This window comes from Phocoena phocoena, chromosome 8 (assembly GCF_963924675.1).
Source record: "Phocoena phocoena chromosome 8, mPhoPho1.1, whole genome shotgun sequence".
In the NCBI taxonomy this organism is placed as follows: Eukaryota; Metazoa; Chordata; class Mammalia; order Artiodactyla; family Phocoenidae; genus Phocoena; species Phocoena phocoena.
Window position 1 is genome coordinate 87,849,494 of NC_089226.1, and position 13,911 is coordinate 87,863,404.

Genomic DNA, 13,911 nt, shown 5'->3' on the forward strand with positions numbered 1-13,911 from the left:
GCCTCTCCCATTGCGGAGCACAGGCTCCGGACGCGCAGGCTCAGCGGCCATGGCTCACGGGCCCAGCCGCTCCGCGGCATATGGGATCTTCCCTGACCGGGGCACGAACCCGTGTCCCCTGCATCGGCAGGCGGACTCTCAACCGCTGCACCACCAGGGAAGCCCTTGCAGTTTTTTTAAAAAGCAGCTCTGGTTTTAATAATCACAGTGCATAGTTGATGATAACTCCAGTGTTTTGTCAAAATGTTTAAAGAGACATATTACTTATTAGTTTTAAGCAGACATTTATAATTGAATTCTCAATTAGTGTCATCAGTTCAAGAAAGTAAGACCGAGTTTAAGAATTGTATTAGAAAATCAGCATGCAGATTTTGGTTTTGTTCATTATCACTGAAGACATTATATATATATTTTTTTTGTTGGTACGCGGGCCTCTCACTGTTGTGGCCTCTCCCACTGCGGAGCACAGGCTCTGGACGCGCAGGCTCAGCGGCCATGGCTCACGGGCCTAGCCGCTCCGTGGCATGTGGGATCTTCCCAGACTGGGGCACGAACCCGTGTCCCCTGCATCGGCAGGCAGACTCTCAACCACTGCGCCACCAGGGAAGCCCAAGACATTATATTTTTGACATTATTGTGGATAATGATAAGAGGCTGACTTTCAATCTTTGGTATTTCAGTTTCTTTGTGAATATAATTAATTTATACTAGACTATTTGTCTAAAGGAAAAATGCTTCTTCCTCCTTATCTGTTATGTTTCCATCTTTTTTTAGGTTACAAAAGCACAGATATAAATAATTATACTTGATTTTCTGTTAATGCATTCATTCATTTATTCATTCAGTAATCCTCTGTGTCTTGTTATGATCTGAGTTTCTTGTTTTAGATGCTAAGGATTCAAAAACAATTAAGATATAGTTTGTGTTCTCAAGCACTCATAGTCTCACACACACACGTACACACACGTACACATACACACACACCATTATTGTTATGATTTTGTGCTTCAGGTTAAATGATTAGTTTCCATTAAGGTTGCCAATTTTACCAACTTCAGCTTAAAATGCTTTGGAAATTGAAATGAATCTACTGTGATATTATGATTAACTCTTAAATAGGACTTCGTGTTTCATTCTTAAAATACCTAGGATCCAGATTCCCTAGAATCCAGATTTACCTGTTTCTATATTACCCCATAATAATAGCTTTTTACTCAACTGCCATATTTATCTACTTTAACCTATTTTCTTATGTCGAGATCAAAGATCTTGTTTCTGATTTTGATGTGTAATTTTGTTTCTTGTTTTCTTTATGCTGTTCTCATTTCACTTTCAATACTTCGTGCTTTTAGCATTTTATTGTTCTTTCAACATATATTTGAAAAGAAAAAATCCTGTCATCTCAATCTCCCTTTCTCCCTTCACACCTGTTAATATTTGAATTCAATTCCCCCTTAGGTAGAACATTGTGTGTCTGAATGTTCTGGACAAATGGCTATGCCTGTGGCTTTATAATCTGGTGGTGGTCTAGTCTTTGATTGTCCCAAACTCTTAGTTTCAAAACCTCTGAATAGGTTTCAGTTTTTCTTAGGTTTTAATAATCTTAATACTCATGAGAGAGTTTGAGCTTCTCTTATTGATAAGCAGCTAACATTTGTTAAGTACTAGGTATTACGCTTTAGCGCTTTACCTGGGTCAGCTCAATCTTTGTAATTACCTAGTGAATTTCTTTTTTACATTTTTATTTTTTATTTATTTTTTTATTTTTTTAAATTTTTTTTTTTTTAATTTTTTTTTATTTTTCGGTACGCGGGCCTCTCACTGCTGTGGCCTCTCCCGTTGCGGAGCACAGGCTCCGGACGCGCAGGCTCAGCGGCCATGGCTCACGGGCCCAGCCGCTCCGCGGCATGTGCGATCTTCCCGGACCGGGGCACGAACCCCCGTCCCCTGCATCGGCAGGCGGACTCTCAACCACTGTGCCACCAGGGAAGCCCTACATTTTTATTTTTATTATTCTTAACTTACAGATGAGGAAACCAAGGCTTAAGGTTAAGTAAATTGCTGTTATGGACTAAATTGTGTCCCTTCAAAATTTATCTGTTGCAGCCCTAACCAGTAAGGCAACTGTATTTGGAGACAGAGCCTTTTAAGAGGTAATTAAGATTAAATGAGGTCATAAAGGTGGGGTCCTAATTCAGTATGACTGGTGTCCTCATAAGAAGAAACACCAGGGATGCCTGTCCACAGAGAAAACACCACAGGAGGACACAGTGAGAAGGCAGCCATTTGCAAGCTAAGGTGAGGGGCCTCAGGAGAAACCAGACCTGCCTACACCTTGATCTCAGACTTCTAGCCTCCAGAAGTGTGGGAAAATACATTTGTGTTGTTTCAGCCACCTAGTCTGTGGTATTTTGTTATGGCAGCCCTCACAGAATTGCTTAAGGTCATGTAACTAGTTAGTGATGACATTGGATTATGGGCCTAATCATTGTGGCTCCAGAGCCCGTACCCTGAACCATTTTGCTTTTCTACCTTCCATACAGCATCGGGCAGTTCTCAAGGTCTGGGATTCACTGCCATGTGGATAATGTGAGCCATAGGAACGGATGTGCTACCCCAAAACACGTACGCTCTGTACTTCTCCAGAGTGTAAGCTCCATGATGGCTGATTGCTTGGGGGTTTTGTTCACCATTATTATTCTAGTGTCTAAAGCAATGTTTGGTAATGTAGAATAAATCAATGCTTAATAAATATTTGTTGAATAAATGAAACAAAAAGAAAATAAGAGAATGAAGGATGTCAGAAACACAGATAGGAGGGCCTCAGACCAAACCCTTAAGAACATACACATTTAATGGCTAGGCACGGTAAGTAGAGCCCACCAAAGGATGCCCCGATGTCATGATGCCCCGAGTTTGGATTTGATATACTAGCTAACTGGGAACCATAGTAGAATTTCAACACACACACACACACACACACACACACACACACACACACACACACGCACACTGCAAGTGATTTTGAAAAATAGAGGCAAAGAAGGAGAGAAGCAACTAGAGTCAGGGAGACTAGCTTAGCTAGGAGGCTGAGCAGAAATGCATATATGGTTGCAACAGACTCCACTAGGGCCGTGGAGGAGGAAATGGAAAGGAGATAGGGCGGATGCAAGTGAGAGTGACAGTACTTGGTAACAGGTGACTGACAGAGGATTAGGGAAAAGAAACCAAGATAAGTCACAAGTGTTTTACCTAGAGATCCTGAGGCCCACTGAGGCCAAGTGACTTGTTCAAAGTTCTCATTTCAGGAGCCTTTTGTTTTTTCCCTTACTGAGTGTATGTTCTGTCAAGAGCTCAGGATCTTGGGCTGGGACTTGGTTTACACTTCTGGACTGATACATTTTGAGTTGTCAGTTCAGCCAAAGGAATATCACCACTCACACTTGACAACTTCTGAAAAATGTAATTAAAAATGAAACTGGTGACAGCACATAAAACAGCATGTTTCCGAAGTTGACATATCATTTTGGTCCCCAAAGCTATTTTGAATTTGAACATTAGAAATGCATCTTTAAACTTCCAAAGAGGGACAAAGAGTCTTTTCCCCATCTGAAGAATGAATTTAAAATCTGCTGTAGAAAAATACCGCAGAGAAAAATAGAGAAAGCAGCTGGCCCTCTTACCAATTTCAGAGTAGAAAAGGAATTTCAGTAGAGCATAAAAACAACTTTCTCTCATAAAGAAAACACAACAACAAAAAATAATCCTCGCTGTGCCGCCTTTTGCAGTTGTTTTCTGTCTAGTATTAGATAGAGACCAGCGGGCTTAGCATTGTTTTGACACCCTTGCGACTGGCAGATTGCCTGCCAGCGGAAGTTGGAAACGAACTGACCAGCTTTATGCTTCCAGGTGGCACTTAAGCCACATTTTCTGTGCTGTTGTTATCAGTCATTTAATTCCCTACTGAATATTGAGCGGTGTTTTTAGTTCACAGGCCATTTGCAGTGTCTGTTTCCTTTTTTACGTTAGCCACATTAAGAAAAAAAGGCAACTTGGGAAACACTTTTGCAAATGTGAGTTTAACAGTAAAGTGCATTATTGAAAATAGCACAGCAAGTAGCAGTAAACTTGCTTTAACTTAAGATATAGACCACTGGGATGTTAAATTCAAGAGAAATTTGTAGAAGGCATCATATGAGGACTTGGTAATAAAAGCAACTAGGCAATTAAAAAAAAACCCCCACCTAATTAACCTGGCATCCCAGGGGAGAGAATAAGGAAGCAGTTATTGATTGACTTTTTTTTTTTTGGTATTGTTGAAAAGACTAAAAGGAGAAGAGAAAAAGCTCATGGTTTTATATTGATCATACATTTAGTAGCTATCTATATGTGACTTATTTTATCACAGAATAACATCAAATATCACATAGAACACTGAAGGAGAAAAAAGTATTGGAGGAAGTGAACTACTTTTAGCAGAGTCCTTTGGAAGAAGCATCATAGCTGTTTAACCTGTTCTTTCTTTTTGGAGGACCAAACTGTCCCCCAAACTGTCATTAAGCAATTTTCATTTGTTTCTCTATTTCTTTTGTCATCACTAAATCACTTCTCTTCGGGAACAAATTGACAAATTATGAAACACAGAAAACTGCTGGTTCAGTTGCAGAAGGAAATTTCCCCCTCTCAAATTATGATGGATTTTGAGCTGATCAAGCCATTTTGTTTTAGAGATATTACCATAAATCTTCAGCCGCAGTTGTTACAATTCATATTAATTTTACACATGAATATTTGGTCCATAGATAGTCATTTGTCTTCTCTGCTGTAGTTTAGGTGTAATTGGATAAGGAAAGAAAATGTATTTAAGTATTTACAACATTTTGAATTACAATCATTACATTTATTTTCGGCAGTGTTTTTAACACGTATTTTCTTGCAATAAATATCTTTTCTAGTGTGTTTTCTCAGTAAAACACACATAAGATATTACGTGAAGTTTTAAATTTGACTTATGTCCAAATAAATGAATCATTTTATTTCTCTCTTTATAACTTTTCAATACACACACATATACATATATATTATATAGTATATTTTATATGTACATATAAATTAGGTGAACTTTCTTAGGCAAATGGAATTTTGAACTTTTCCAAAACACAAGCAAAGAATTACTGGTAGCCAAAGAAACTTTTAAGATGGTTACTATCAACCTTTAAGTAGCCAATTTAAACAATATTAAGTGCATGCACATTTGTTTCATATGCATTTTTCTTTAATTTTTACTTATTGTTGTCAATATGTTGTTATACTTGATGGAAAAGAGTAAATTACTGGACTTGAAACTGAGGTGGTCATAAGATTGTGTCCTTTGATTCAGTGAATGGGTACATATTCACATCTGGATGGTTTTAGCAAAATGTTCTTTCAGCCATAGAACAATAATATTTTCTTTGAAATGGTCAGCTAAACACAAAGGGATACAAACAGGAAACTTTATTTTAACCAAACTCATATCTTCCTTATATGAAAATCCAACCACAATCAGTCTAGTATGAGATTTTTTGGTGTCTTTTTTTCCTTCCTATTTGGATTCATTCCAGGTGGGATAGATTGAAGTGAACACTAGTTAGCTTACTCTCTTTGCAGCCCATTGCTCCCTTAGCACAGTGAGGAACCATTGTACCGTTTTCATGTTCTTTCCGGACTTAGCCTACCTTTGCATTAGTTTTTGTAGCGTGTGAATCCCTGATTAGAAAAAAGGGATTGTGAATCAAGTACCATTTTCTCTTTTTTTTCCACCTTCTCCAAATTAGGCTTTGTGTGACTTACAGGCAGTCATCTAATTTCAGGGTATTGGGCTTAGTTCCTAATTGTAGTGTCAATCCAGTTCTTGCTAATGCTGAGGTCATTTCTGTATTGACTGTATTTCTGCTATAATTCAGGCATTGAGCTAGAATCTGGGAATACAAGATGAATGAGACAGAACTATGTTGTTCTTATTTATTTCTGTGTGCTGGGTGTTCCAAGTGCTCTAGATGTGTGAAGGCACAATAGCAATCTATATGTCTGTAGGCTACGTACAGTTACAGGTTGTTTGCTCAGGCAATGCATAAAACAGTATCTAGAATATTGCCTTTGGTTTTCGAGTCTCAATTTTAGATTGAATAAACACTTAATACGAGTTAAGAAAAGAGCAATAAGAATACTTAGAACAGTGGATTTAAAGACTTTTTCTTTTTTTTTACTTCAAGGTTTTTTTATATTCAAGGGATGTCTTGGAGCACTCTGAAAAAAACGAGGGAGTGTGAAAGACATGTATAATTTAAGTCTGTTCTTGCATTGCTCTTATATGCCAATGTACGAGTCCTATATTATTACAGATTTATATAGAAGAGGTTATTCTACCTCATAGAGTTTGAAAACTTCTAGGAAGCATTTATTTATAAAGGAGACAGAAGAAAATTACTCCAGCTTTCTCCAACCTATATGAATAAAAGAGGTTGTCTTGAGTAGATGCGTCTTTGTGTAGGCAGGCAGAAGGGCATGATCTCAAGGTGAAGGGAAATTTCTTAGGTTGGAGGAATTTAGTTTTATGAAGAATTGAGTATACTGCCCTTATATTTCTTATTTTGTTGTGGGCAGGACCAGTGTAATGGAAAGGATGCTTTTCTAATGTAGGGTTCAGAAGACCTGGTCCAGGCATTTATTAACTCTTTGAGACTGCAGTCCTGCCACTTACTCTCTCTGAATCTATAAATCAGGGATAATTCTGTCTGCTTGGTGTCTCATGGTTATGGAGAGAATCAGATGAAATATACATGAAGATACTTGATGAGTTTTAAAGATTTACTCAACTGTTATGACAATGGGGACTATTTATTATTTAAAAGAGGAACATCAAGGTTAAATATTAAAGAAATCTTGATTATACAATATAAAAAATGTAAAATACTATCTACAGTATTTTATATTTTTATAAAATTATATATATTTCAGTATAGTTTTCCACACCTCTTCATTGAAGTAGTTAAAACCAATTATGTATAGTATGTATTGTGTAGTATCTATGTATAGTGTGTATTGTATAGTGTAACACTATACAAAGCAGGGAATAATCCTACACTGGCCTCTGGTGGATGGACTAAATAATATGTCTACACATAACCTTCAGGCAAAGGTATTTAGGTGCTTTGACAAAGATGAGGTATCAGAAACTTCTTTTTAATTCTAAATTTTTAGATTCTGCTCCACAGAATCTTTACTTGGGACTCTTACCTTAAGTGTATGTAAAGATCACCTGGGAGATGCTTATTAAAATGCAGCTTCCTGGGGATCAATCCCCCAATTCTGAATTACTAGTTCTAGCATGCAGCCCAGGAAGCTTGACTTTCAGACCAGCTTTGAGAAACACCCTAAATGAGACTAAGGAGGGGCGAGGGAAGATGGATGGATTCATCAAAATTCTGTGCTTTTGTATATGTAATATTTCTCTAGGAATAAGTTCCATAGCTTTCATGAAATTGTCCACACTCTTCACCCAAAGTGTAAGAACAGTTATTTTACTTTAAATATAACTTTAGTTTAATGTCATTTTATATTATTTAAAAGATACTTTGACAGTGAAAAAGCATGACATGTTACAGGAATGATTTTTTAATTGAAATATAGTTGATTTACAATGTTGTGTTAATTTCTGCTATACAGCAGAGTGACTCAGTTATACACATATATGCGTTCTTTTTATATTCTTTTCCATTATGGTTTATTCCCGGATATTGAGTATAGTTCCCTATGCTATACAGTAGGACCTTGTTGTTTATCCATTCTATATATAGTAGTTTGCATCTACTAACTCCAAACTCCCAGTCCATCCCTCTCCCACCCAACTCCCCCTTGGCAACCACAAGTCTGTTCTCTATGTCTGTGAGTCTGTTTCTGTTTCATAGATAGGTTCATTTGTGCCATATTTTAGATTCCACGTGTAAGTGATATCATATGGTGTTTGTCTTTCTCTTTCTGACTTACTTCACTTAGTATGATAATCTCTAGTTTCAAAAAATATGGAACGTTTCACCCATTTGTGTGACATGTTTGTGCAGGGGCCATGCTAAACTTCTCTGTATTGTTCCAATTTTAGTATCTGTGTTACCAAAGCAAAGCACTACAGGAATGGTTTTACTTTGATCTTGCTAATCTCTGATACAGAGGCTAGGATATAATAGCTCACAGAATTTTAGGGTGGGCTTTGGTTCAGCATATATTCTGTCCCAAGTCTGAAGGATTATAGTGCATGTGTCTGCAGGCCAAAGTTACCCAATCACAGGGAAATCTGTCTACTTCTACTGTTGCCAGAAGAGTATCTGAGTATTTTGCCATTAGCGAGTACACAGGAAAGAGACTTGGGAGACCACCTGGGCTATGAAGGCATCTTGTTGCACGTACTTCTAGGAGATGCCCCTCCAATAATTTTGTGCTTTTGGTAACTTTTCTGCTCTGTATTTCATACATGAGGGTACTTTGTAATTTTAAAAAATGTACTCAAGTGTAAAATTTTATGATTGGGGTAACTATGATTTAAAAGAGGGACCTCAAAAAAAAAAAAAAAAAAGAGGGACCTCAAAGTTAAATATTAAAGGAAACATGAATCCAAAATATTAAAAAATGTAAGTGTAAAATATCATATATGTATATGTATATTTTTCTTTGGTATTTCTAGGAAAGACTTCTTAAGGAGGAAGGAGATGCATGTATGTGTTCTCCCTGGGTTGAGGGTTTGAAGAAAATGCTTTTCACCTCTACAAATGAATGTTTATGTTTTTGTTCATGGTAGGAAAATTAGAAAATACAGAGAGGCACCAAAACACATGCATATACACATATACAGCAAAACAAAAAACATACTCTCTCTGCAGCAGTAAAATTTTAACTACTCTGGTCATTCAGAATGAAGATTACATTTCTCATTCTCCCTTGCAGTTGGGTATAGTCATTTGACTAAGTATGTGCCAGTAAGAAGTGAGGGGAACTGATATGTGTAACTTCTGGGTCAAATCCTTAAGAAACGTGCCCTGGACTCTTTTTTTAATTCCATTTCCCCTGGCAGGAACTAGGCAGTCATTAGAGCAACTCCTTAGACCCAAAGGTAGAAGCCATGTGCTGAGAATGGCAGAGCACCCCACCAGCCTGGATCCCTGGGTCATCTCATGGAACAGAGCCTGTCTACCTGCCCTAAACTGTTACATGAGAAATAAAATACTTATTTCAGCTGCTCTATTTTGATGCCTCCTTGATATAGTAGCTTAAACCACGCCTTCACTAGTAACAGAGGGAAATAGACATCCAGGCTTCTTTCTCTTTCTTCATACTCTTGCTTGGAGCAAGGGTGTGGTGGTACTTCATGCTGGATTATGTGGAGAAGGGTCGTGTCTTAGGAACGGCAGAGCAGAAAGATAGGAGGAGCCTGGGTTCTAGGATGACTTTGTGGAGCAGAGCAACCATATTAGCCCTGAATTATCTACACCTGTACTATTGCATGAGTGAGAAATAGACTTCCATCTTGTTTAACTGATTGTTGCTTTGGGTATCTGTTTCATGTAGGCAAACCTATATCTAATTAATAAAGCCGTAATCCCGTGTCTTAGAGATAAACCATGAGTGTATTATATATCCTTCCTGAGTTTTTCTGTTGATTAATTTGTATATATGTATACAATTATTAGTTAAGAATATAGACTCGTTGACAACCAGGATTTGAACCTAAGCTCTGCTACTTCCAAATTAGGTGGTCTTAGGAAAGTTATTTAATATCTCTGAGCTTCAGTTTTATTATCTATAAAATGGATGTAATAGGCTCTACCTCATAGGCTTATTCTTAGGATTAAATAATTATCTATAAAACACATACACATAGATGTTTGTTTATATTAATAGTACCTGAATTATAGTAAGGGCTCAACCTAATAGTTTCATTCATTTATATATTCAGCAAATTTATTATAATTACTTCATAACAGTGTGATCATACTATATACTCTTTTTGTAACTTGCTTTTTCATATAACATTATGTTATGAACATGTTTCCATGTCAATAAATTTGGTTATTTAGCAGTATTTTTCATGACTGCATTGTATGTAATCGTATGGATAGGCCATTATTTATTTAGCCATCCTTTTTGTTGAACACAGGTTATTTCGAATTTTTTGCTTCTATAAATGATGTTATATCGCACGTCCTCATTCATACAGTTAATGCTTGTTGAACATCTAGTATGTGCGAAGTGCTGTTCACATAAGTGAACAGAAGAGACAAAGATCATTATCTTCAGGGAATTTGCATCCTGTAAGGGGGAGATGGACAACAAACAATAAACACAACAAATAAGAAAAATATCTGTGTTAGAAAATAGTAATTTCTCTGGGAAAGAAAAAGAATACAGAGCAGAGTATGGAGGATCATGAGTGCTGGTAGCAGGGGTGTCAGGTTGCAATTTTATGTAGGGTGATTCGGTTGGGCCTTCGTGGGAAGGTAAAATCTGAGTGAGGATTGGAAGGAAGAGAGGGAGTTAAACCTGCAGAGACTTGAGGGAAAAGCATTTGAGGCCAAGGGAACAACTAGTGCAGAGGCCTAGTGACAGCAGTGCCCGGCCTGGTTGGGGAATAACGAGGAGGCCAGAGTGACCAGAGTGGCCTGAGCAGGGGTGAGAGGAGGAGAAGCTGAGGTCAGGGGGTGTGGAGGTGAGGGTGGGGGATGAAGCATGGATAGCCTTGTAGGTCCTTGTAATGACTTTGGCTGTATTAGTAGTAGTATTAATTTTTGGTAGCTACATTTTTGCACCCTTCTTATTTATGGCCTTTGGATAAATTTTTACACATGGAAATGCTGGTTCAAAGATATGAAAAAATGTAAGGCCTTGATTAAGTAAAAGTTTTCAGGGGAATAGATCAGACATTTTTGGCTTGGTAGTGAAATCTTTGCCCACATATTTAATTGTTTTTTTTGGATACATTCTTAGACATGGAAATGCTGGCTGAAAGATAAGCAGAATGCTTTGCCTTTGAGTGAGTAACAGTTTTAAGGGGATAGATTCTGTTTCTCATAGGCAGAAGTCATGTCCTTTAACTTTCCCAATTCCTAATCCTGCAGCCTAGCGTGGTGCTAATCACACAGTGAGCTCACTGGGTGAAGTGTAGTGTGTCGGTCTACCTTTCAGTCTTAATCATTACATGTCCTTGGGAATGGGGAAACAACATTTTCCCTTTCAGGAATTGTGAGTACGTTTCTGATGGAGAGGTCCCTATTCTCCTTAGGCTTACATTTTAGTGGGAAGAGACAGAGCACGGACAATTAAGAAAGGTAATTGCAGATGATTTCAGATACATTTGGAGAAGAAAACAGGATCATGTTTCTAAGGCTGTGACCATATGAGACAATAAGATGATCAGAGTTGTAGCTTCAATTACTATATGCATTTTTCCCCTTGCTGGGGTGTGAAAGGAAGCTGGAACTCTGTGGTTGGCCTTTGTGTTGATTTCAGCATGTCGCGGCACCGCATGGAATTGGATTAGTGATGGTGGTCTTTGGATCCAACTCAGTATTAGAATCAAGGGGGTACCAAATGTGGAAACAATCCAAATGTCCATTAACTGGTGAATGGAAAAGCAAAATGTGGTCTATCCAGATAATGGAATAGTTTTTGACAATAAAAAGGAGTGAAATACTGATATATACTACAACATGGATGACCCTCAAAGATGTCATTCTAAGTAGAGAAGTCAGGTACAAAAGACCATGTATCATATGATTGTATTTATATGGAATGTCTAGGAAAGGCATATCTTCAGCTACAAAAAGTAGATTAGTGGCTGCCTGTGTTTGGCAGTAGGAATGGGGAGTGGCTACAGATGAGTACCTGGGACTTTTGGGGGTGATGGAAATGATCTAAAAATGTAATTGTGGTGATGGTTGGACAACTCTGTATATTTATTAAAAATTATTGAATTGTACACTTAAGGGAATTCTATAAATACACCTCACTAAAGCTATGGAGAGGTGGAGCTACTATTCATGGATACCTAGATCCTTACCTGAGTGCTTCACTGGGTGAGCATATGGCCTTGTGACTCCAGGTTTGGCTGAAGAACTAGGAGGATGCTGCTTGTCATAAATATTTCCTATTAAGAAAATAAACCATTTGTGCATAGCCTTGAAATTTTTAAGTAGATAAGGACAGTGATACAAAAAGAAACAAGATCCTACTTTGTGTAGACAGTGTCACCAACAGGTGTCACCCTGTTAGGCATTCTGGGAGCTCAGGGAAGCTGTGCTCAAATACGCTGCATCTGCTCCCACGCTGGACCAGCTCCCTTCTGTGGCCTTGACTAAAGCAGTTGGGAAGGTGAGTTTATCTCATGGGATGATATGTGTGGCCTCTTTGCACCAACATGTAATCCATTTGACAGGTTGCAAGCATGCTGTAATGTCTACTGCCACCATCACAGAGATTGTTTTGTTGTTGTTGTTTTTAAGTTATCTGGGGCATGCCAAATTAAACTAAAAGAATAATACAGATTGCCATGGGAAGATAAGGTGAACATTCTGAGATATCTAGAGGGAGGAAACATAACCACTTGGAGATAGTGTCTTCATTTCTGTTCTAGAAACACAAAAAGAACCCACATTGTGAGCTCTTTTCTCCTTTCTTAAATCCATCGCTGAGGCTCCCTTTACTTCTCACCTGGATTGCCACAGTAGCGCCGTACTTTCTAGTATGAAAGTATCTGAACCACTCTGCCACCTTCCATCCATTTCATCTTAGAGCACAGCTCTAGTTATGACTCCCAAGGGCCTTGGTATAGTACAGGGTTTTTGTCAAGCCCTGCAAATAGCAGCCCTTCCATGCATCGCAGAATATGTGCTCCTGCCTTCCTGGAATACATGGTGGTTCTTCCTCAGGCCCCACGTGTTCCCACCTTGGGAGCTTTGTTTGTGAGTTTTCCCTTTGTGGGATACCTCCTCACAGGGCTCACCTGCTGAAATTGTAGCCATCTTTCAAAGCCCGGCTCAGACTCCCCATTCCTATATGAAGCCTTCTGTGATTCTCCCAAACCAATTGTGATTTCACCCTTCTCTAACTTTGTGCTCCCTTATATCCTCTGCGTTAGTTGTGTTCTATTTGGGTGGTTTGCATACCTGGCTAAACTTCTTAGTTTGTAGACTCCATAAGGGCAGGGACTGGGTCTTACCCATCTTGGGTCACTTTGCACATAGTTGATGCCCATGATACAACCTGTGGGTTGAATAAGTTGCATAACTCAACTACCACTCAGCTTTTCTCCCTGAAAATAAACTTACAGCAACTTTACACTATCCTCGCTTCTTTTTTTCTCTCTGTTACGTGCCTAACACTGGACATTTCAAAATGTCAACTTACTGCTATTGTGTGCCTCGTCTTAGACTTTTGACACACTTTTTTTTTTTTTTCTGAGCTAGGGTTGTGCATTTGTGTCTTGGCAGCTGGAGAGCTATGTCTGTGACTAATGAGTCAATTATCATCCAGCCTTGGGGAAAGTACAATTATTCCTGACTGGCCAGGCTAAGGTAATCCTCTCCTCCCTGTGCCCTTTCCAGTGAAGAACAATGAAACAGTTGGAATTCAGACCACTGCAAAGGGAATTTAGACAAAACATTTGTCTGCTGAATTTAGCTTCTTTGGACTTATTCTGATTTATGATTGATTGGTTTTTAAATTGCTTATTTAATCCTAAGGACTGTCGCTCCAGGGGAGGCCATATACCAAGGAGTATGTGATCAAGAAGCAGTGGAGTGAAGTAGTTTGGCTGGGCAAATGAAGAGCAAATTTTGTCCAGAGCAACATTGCTTTAGGCTAGGAGTATGATATGAAAATCAC

General features: G+C 38.4%; 1 protein-coding gene and 1 non-coding gene across 2 annotated transcripts in view; one reads left to right on the forward strand and one right to left on the reverse strand.

The window, feature by feature from the left end:
- Positions 1-13,911, forward strand: part of IFTAP (intraflagellar transport associated protein) — a 60,004-nt gene that overhangs the window by 19,470 nt on the left and 26,623 nt on the right. The gene's annotated exons all lie outside the window — the stretch shown is intronic.
- LOC136127718 (U6 spliceosomal RNA) lies at positions 8,058-8,165 on the reverse strand. Its single transcript, XR_010656172.1, has one exon. It is a non-coding gene; the product is annotated as a U6 spliceosomal RNA (small nuclear RNA).